Source organism: Piliocolobus tephrosceles, chromosome 1 (assembly GCF_002776525.5).
Source record: "Piliocolobus tephrosceles isolate RC106 chromosome 1, ASM277652v3, whole genome shotgun sequence".
Classification (NCBI taxonomy): domain Eukaryota; kingdom Metazoa; phylum Chordata; class Mammalia; order Primates; family Cercopithecidae; genus Piliocolobus; species Piliocolobus tephrosceles.
This window is the reverse complement of record NC_045434.1, coordinates 237,399-245,119: the sequence shown is the minus strand read 5'-3', so window position 1 is coordinate 245,119 and position 7,721 is coordinate 237,399. Positions and strand designations below refer to the sequence as shown.

The following is a 7,721-nucleotide window of genomic DNA, read 5'->3' as shown; positions in this document are numbered from 1 at the left end:
AAAATAGGGACTCAAAGAGTTACTTGTACACCAGTGTTCATAGCATCAGTGTTCACAATAGCCAAAAAGTAGAAACAACCAAGTGTCCATCAACAGATGAATGGGTAAACAAAATGTGGCCTTCCACTGTATGGAATATGATTTAGCCATAAAAAAGAATAAAATCCTGATTTCTGCTACAACATGGATGAACCTTGAAAACATAATGCTGGCCGGGCACAGTGGCTCACACCTGTAATCCCAGCACTTTGGGAGGCCTAGGTGGGTGGATCACGAGGTCAGGAGATTGAGACCATCCTGGCTAACACGGTGAAACCCCGTCTCTACTACAAATACACACACAAAAAATTAGGCAGGCGTGGTGGCGGGTACTTGTAGTCCCAGCTACATGGGGGGCTGAGGCAGGAGAATGGCATGAACCCAGGAGGCGGAGCTTGCAGTGAGCCGAGATTGCTGCGCTACACTCCAGACTGGGAGAAAAAGCAAGACTCCATCTCAAAAAAAAAAAAAAGAAAAGAAAGAAAGAAAACATAATGCTAAGTGAAATGTGAAATAAGCCAGACACACACACACAATATTGTATGATTTCACTTATAAACACCTAGAATAGGCAAATTCATAGAGACAGAAAGAAGATACCAGGCAGGAGCTGAGGGAAGGCTGAGATAGAGAGTTATGCTTAACATGTACAGATTAAAAAGTTCTGGAGATGAATAATAGTGATGATTTCAAGACCTTGTGAATGTACTTAATGTTGCTAAATTGCACACTTAAAAACAGTTATAATTTTACGTTTTGCCTATTATATCCCAATGTTTTAAAAGGTAAAAATAAATAAAACCTGCACCCAATGAGTTTTGGGAGGGTTGACCCCACCACTAGCCCCAGGGATGTGTCTTGACTGGCATTTTGCCAATCAGCATATTCTAGTCATTGATTCATGGACACAAGGCAGAGGCACCAGCTGTCTGCCAGAGTCTGTTCTTCCTTTTTCCATTTTTAGGTGTCTGTGGCACAGCAGAATAGTCTGTAAACCAACTAATTCAGTTTCAGAACTCAATAGAACCACAGGTAATCAAGTAGCTAGTCTCCAAAGACGAAGCCACCGGTCTTCACTCGCCTTGGGTGCATGTGCTGTCCCTGCCATCAACAGGCAGCCTGCTTCCTCTGCCCTTCAACCTCAGATGGAATGGTGACTTGCCTTGACCAACGGACTATAGCACAAGTGACATGTGACTGTCCCAGGATGAGCCTTTAAGAGGCCTGACAGCTCCTGCCTCTCCTCTTTTTCTTTCTTTTCCCCACTGTTCCACTTTTTCTTTCCCTTCCCCACCTTTTCTCCCCACCTTTTCCTACACTTTTTGCCACCATCCTCTTCTTCTTTTCTTTTTCCCCACCTTTCCCCCCCTTCCCCCGCTTTCCCCCCCCTTTCCCCACCTTCCCCCACCTTTCCCCTTCTTTCCTTTTTCCCCACCTTTCTCCCCGTTTTTCCCCACTGCTCCCCTTCTTTCCCCTTTTCCACTTTCCCCTTTCCCCTCCCCACCTCTTTCCCCCACTTTTCCCCATTCCACCATCCCTGTTCTTCTGTCCCCTTTCCCCACTGCCCCTCTTCTCCTTTCCCCACTCTTGCTCTTCAACCACACAGCTGAGCTCAGACCCCATTGAAGAATCATGAAAAACAGCGAATTGCTGTGTTTTAAGCCACTAAGCTTTGCACTGGTTTATTACACTGCAATAGATCATTAAAACAGAGACTTCTGCTGGGGCTTCTAAGAGAAGCAACTACTTCTCTGTTGCATTTCATGATGTGAGGCTCTGAACTTTGGAATCGTGGCCACCATCTTGCTACCATATAGGGGCCAATCTGAGAATGAGTCTACATGAAGTGGAGTAGAACCCAGAGAAGCTGAGAAACCAAGTCCTGATAACAAAGTTACCTTCTGGATCAAGCTACCCATGCAGTTAACCCTATTTTATGAAGCAAGAAACTTCCCTCTTTTCTTTCACCCAATTTGAGTGGGAATTTCTGTTTCTTACAGCCTAAGAAGTTTGTCATACAGCAATGACAGTATGTTCTTCTATGAATGTGGATGGGAAAGCAGGTTTGTGTGTAGATCAGTTAGGAATAGAACTTGCAGTTTTATGACAAAGAGATACAAAAATACAATGGCTTAAATAAATTAGGACTTTGTTTTTCTTTCAGTAGCATTCCAGAGTTGAGCAGTCCAGACTGGTGGGATAGCTCTGCTCCACACAGTCACTCAGGGACCCGTCTGTGGCTCAGATGTGTCTTAGAATGCTATCTTAGTCTGTAGGATCAAAGCTAAGTGGTCACTCTGTCTGTGTTCCAGTCTATGGGCAGGGAGATGAGAGGATGTAGAAGACAAGAAAATTATTTTTAAGCAAGGACACAGAAATTGTTTACATCACTTTAATTCCCATTCTACTGTAAGAACTTAGTCACTAACCACCCTTAACTGCAAAGGAGGCTGGGAAATGTAGTCTCTAGCCGGGGCAGGGGGAGGCGCGGAGCCTGTGCTTCCAACCTGCCTCCAGTATCATAAAAGAACAGAATGTATTTGGGGAGGAACAGCTGGAGCACATGACACATTCTATCTTGGATGTGATGATTTTGAGGTATCTAAGGGACATGTAAGAGGATGCACGTCTCATGCAGTTGGATATATGGGGCTGGGAAACAGGTGAAAAACCTCACAACACTCTAGGAGTTGTCAACACCTACCTGAACAGGCAATCACTACATATTTGAGCTCCTAGTATGTGGCGGGCATTATGTGAGGTGCTGGGGACCAAATGTGGAATAAGAAGAGAATAGGGCTGAAGATCAAGCTATGAAGACCCTCAGCATTTAAAACTCAGGTTGTGGAAAAGAAAACCCAGAAGGTATGGACAGGAAGACAAGAAAAAAACCAGGAATAAGGGGTTCACAGAAGCCAAGGGGAAGAAATGCTTTAAGAAGAAGAGGAGGCCAGGCGCGGTGGCTCACGCCTGTAATCCAGCACTTTGGGAGACTAAGGCCGGTGGATCACGAGGTCAGGAGTTCGACACCAGCCTGACCAACATGGAGAAACCCTGTCTCTACTAAAAATACAAAAAAAAAAAAAAAAAAAATTAGCCAGGCATGGTGGTGCATGCCTGTAATCCCAGATACTTAGGAGGCTGAGGCAGGAGAATCGCTTGAACCCAGGAGGCGGAGGTTGCAGTAAGCCGAGATCACACCATTGCACTCCACCCTGGATGACAAGAGCGAAACTCAGCCTCAAAAAAAAAAAAAAGAAAAACAATTATCTGGGTGTGGTGGTGCATGGCCTGTAATCCCAGCTACTTGGGAGGCTGATGTGGAAGAATCGCTTGAACCCAGGAGGTGGAGGTTGCAGTGAGCTGAGATAACGTCACTGCACTCCAGCCTGGTCAACAGCGTGAGACTCCATCTCAAAAAAAAAAAAAAAAAAAAAAAAAAGGAGAGGTAAATCAGTTGTGTCAAGAACTTCTGAGGAATAAAGTAAGTGAAGGATGAAAAATGTTGCTGAGTCTTGTCTCATGCATGCATTGATCAGTACTCAGCTAAAGACATGAGGAGGACCCTCTGGAGATGTCCAGGCATTGCTCTCTCCCTGCAGCAGTCTCTGCTGTGGTGCTCGGCCCTAAGAACTCCAGTGGCCTTCACCTCCCCAAACCCCCATCTCTTCAATCCAGTAAGATCATCAGACCATGCCTGGGCTACTCTTCTTAGTCTTCTCAGGCTGCCATAACAAAAGACCGTAAATTGGGAAGCTGGATGTGGTGGCACATGCCTGTAGTCCCAGCTACTCGAGAGGCTGAGGTGGGAGGCTGAGCCCAGGAATTTGAGGCTGAAGTGAGCTATGATTGTGCCGCTACATTCCAGCTTGGGTGACACAGCATGATTCTGTCTCTAAAACAAACAAAAAATACCACATACTGGGTGATGGCTTAAACAACAGAAATTTATTACTCACGGTTCTGAAGGCGTGCAAGTCCAAGATCAAGGTGTCAGCGTGGTCAGTTTCTGGGGAGAGCTCTCTTCCTGGCCTGTAGATGGTTCCCTTCTCACTGTGTCCTCACATGACAGGGAAAGAGAGAGACAGAAATAGAGACAGAGAGAATGTCTTTCATCTTCTTTTTTTCTTAAAGACAGGATCTTACTCTGTTGCTCAGGCTGGAGTGTAGTGGTGCGATCATAGCTCACTTTAGCCTGAAACTCCTGGGTTCAAGCAATCTTCCCACCTCGGCCTCCTGAGTAGCTAGGACTGCAAGCACATGCCACCACATCCTGCTAATTTTGTTATTTTTTGGAGAGACAGGAACTCACTATGTTGCCCAGGCTTGGAGTCTCTTTTTTTTTTTTTTTTTTTTTTTGGTGGTGTTTCCCTTTTTCCCCCCGGCTGGAGGGCGGTGGCGCCCTCTCGGCTCACTGCAAGCTCCGCCTCCCAGGTTCACGCCATTCTCCTGCCTCAGCCTCCCGAGTAGCTGGGACTACAGGTGCCCGCCACCATGCCTGGCCAATTTTTTGTATTTTTAGTAGAGACGGGGTTTCATCGTGTTAGCCAGGATGATCTCATTCTCCTGACCTCGTGATCCGCCCACCTCGGCCTTCCAAAGTGCTGGGATTACAGGCGTGAGCCACCACGCCGGGTCTAGGGCCCACTTTTATAACCTCATTTAACCTTTATCTCCTCATAGACCCCATCTCCAAACACAGCTACATTGGGAGTTAGGGCTTCAAGGTATGAATGTGGGGGACACATGTCAGTCCGTAGCACCCTCTCTGCCCTGCAGCCTGTAGACCAGGGCCACTGTGGAATTCCATCATTTGCTTCCCCTCTCTGGGGGTCACTGCCTTCCACTGTCTGATGTCCAATGTCTAAAAACGGTTGCTTCACACGTGTTGTCCAGTTTTTAGTTGTTTCCAGTGGGAGGCAAACCCAGTCTCTGTTACTCCATCTTCACAGTGCTGATGGGTTTCATAACAAGGAAGCCACTGGTGACTTGATCCAGAGCAGTTTCAGGGGAGTGCTGAGGGCAGAGTTCAGGTTGGAGTCAAGTGAGCCAGTGTAGACAGTGAGGGAGTAGCGACATAGAGACATTGAGTGTAGAAAACTGTTTCAAGTTACTTGGCTAAGAAAAGCGTCCCAGGGGAAGCTTGATAAGATCCCTTTCTTTCTTTCTTTCTTCTTTCTTTCTTTCTTTCTTTTCTTTCTTTCTTTCTTTTTTTTGAAACGGAGTCTTGCTGTGTTGTCCAGGCTGAAGTGCAGTGGTGTGATCTCAGCTCACTGCAACCTCCGCCTCCTGGGTTCAAGTGATTCTCCTGTCTCAGCCTCCCAAATAACTGGGATTACAGGCACACACCACCATGCCCAGCTAATTTTTGTATTTTTAGTGGAGATGGGGTTTCGCCATGTTGGCCAGGCTGGTCTCGAACTCCTGACCTCAGTTGATCCGCCTGTCTCAGCCTCCCAAAGTGCTGGGATTATGGGGAAGATTCCTTTCAACTGGCCTCAAGCCTCTATTCTTGATGAATTTCCCACCTCAACACTCTTTGGTTGGAGTGAAAACTAAAGGAAATACTTTGGTAAGATTCAAAGGTAGCTGTCAACCCTTGAGGTCACTGTATCACTCATTCAGTGAGTCATTTAGTCACTCATTCAATCAGTCACTTATTCATGCAATCAGTCATTTAGTCATTCATCAAACTTTTTTTCTGAGACAGAGTCTCGTTCTGTCACCCAGGCTGGAGTGCAGTGGCACGATCTCGGCTCACTGCAACCTCCGCCTCCCGGGTTCAAGCGATTCTCCTACCTCAGCCTCTTGAGTAGCTGGGACTACAGGCACGCACCACCATGCCTGGATAATTTTTTGTATTTTAGTAGAGATGGTGTTTCACCATGTTGCCCAGGCTGGTCTCAAACTCCTGAGCTCAGGCAATCCACCCACCTCTGCCTCCCAAAGTGATTGGATTACAGGCATGAACTATGGCACCCGGTCTCATTCATCAAATTTCTGTTGAGACTTCACTCTGTGTGCCAGGCTCTGCTAAGACTGAGGTGAGTAAACGATTACTGGATACCCGACTGTTTTAGACAAGGGGTAAACAAAGCCAGCCCAAAGTCTCAGCAGTTCTCAGTAAGGTGATTTTTGCCCTGGCCACCATCCTGCTGCACCACCAACCAGGGAACATTTGGCAATGCCTGGAGACACTTTTAATTGTCACAACCATGGTGAGGAGGGTGCAACTAGCATCTGGTTGGTAAAAGCCAGGGATACTCCCAAATGCCCTGCAGTGCACGGGCCAGGCCTCCATAACAGTGAATTCTCCAGCCTCAGACGGCAATAGTGCTGAAGTTGAGAAACTCTGATATAGCTTCAACTCTAGTGGGGGAAGATAGAGGTAAGAAAAATGTGTCAGAGGGTGCTAAGCGCTATGTAAGAAGCGGAGGATGGGGGGCGCTGGGTGCAGTGGCTCACGCCTGTAATCCCAGCACTTTGGGAGGCTGAGGAGGATGGATCCCCTGAGGTCAGGAGTTTGAGACCAGCCTGGCCAACATGGTGAAACCCTGTCTCTACTAAAACTACAATAATTAGGTGGGCATGGTGGTGGGCAGCTGTAATCCCAGCTACTTGAAAGGCTGAGGCAGGAGAATCACTTGAACCCAGGAGGCAGAGGTTGCACTGAGCTGAGATCACACCATCGCACTCCAGCCTGGGCGACAAGAGCAAAAAACAAAGTCAAAAAAAAAAAAAAAAAAAAAAAAAAAAAGGCAGGGGACAGGGAGTGCTGGGGAAGCTCTCACTGAAAAGATGACATTGGACAAAGGAAGTGAAGGTCTAGCTATGTGGCTATCTGGAGGAAAAGTGTTTCAGGCAGAAGGAATAGCAAGTACGAAGGCCCTGAGGCAGGAGCCAGCTTGGCAAGTTGGAGGAGCAGCCAGAAAACAAAGAAAAATAAAATCCTAAAAAAAGGATACATTCATACTGGTAATAAAACTGTAAGGAAAGTGGAAAAGATAAACACCTGCTGGGGAGAAGGAGGGAGAGAAGCAGGGCCAGTGTCTAATGCGCTGGCAGTGCTTTGTTTTTGTAGGTGGGTTACACAATAGATAAATAATATCTATTTTCCAAGCTCTGTGTATATCCTAGATACTTTTCTGTGTGTTATATTTCACAATAAAGACGATTTAAATCATGTGTTAAACAGTCTTTGCTGTTTGCTCAACTGTGGGTGCTATTACAGGGCATAGACACAAGAGGGGGCGCTAACCAATGAGCAGCGGCGAAGCCGTGTTTCCTAGCAACGGGGAAAACGTTGAGGCAGAAACGTCCTTCAGAGTGGTTAACTGATGGATTCTGGCTCCTGCCCCTGCCAGGTCGGCCAGGGTCCACTTCGCGCCCTGGAGGCGTCTCTGCAGGGTCTGGAGTGTCACTGACCTTTGGGGAGTGGAGCTCTCCTCCCAAATGCGAAATCGGGTCTGCAGAACACGGGAGGCTGCGCCCTTGTGCTGCGGAGCTTTCTTCTGCCAATGTTAGATAATAACGACGTCCGCATTAACAGATGCCATTATTAATATCATTAGTAACGAAGGGCTCTTACCCGCAAGACTCCAAACAAGTCGTAGTATTTCCCTCGAAAAATTGAGTAAATTAAAGAATGGAAAGGAGCGACCTTGCCTCCAGCCTTCTAAGAC

General features: G+C 46.9%; 1 long non-coding RNA gene across 1 annotated transcript in view; it reads right to left on the bottom strand.

Annotated features, from left to right (window-relative positions):
- Positions 1-4,128, bottom strand: part of LOC113223889 — a 12,533-nt gene extending 8,405 nt beyond the window's left edge. Inside the window, exon 1 of the long non-coding RNA XR_003308925.2 lies at positions 3,999-4,128. This is a non-coding gene — a long non-coding RNA (uncharacterized LOC113223889). The remainder of the gene's footprint in view (positions 1-3,998) is intronic.
- Positions 4,129-7,721: the final 3,593 nt, after the last annotated feature.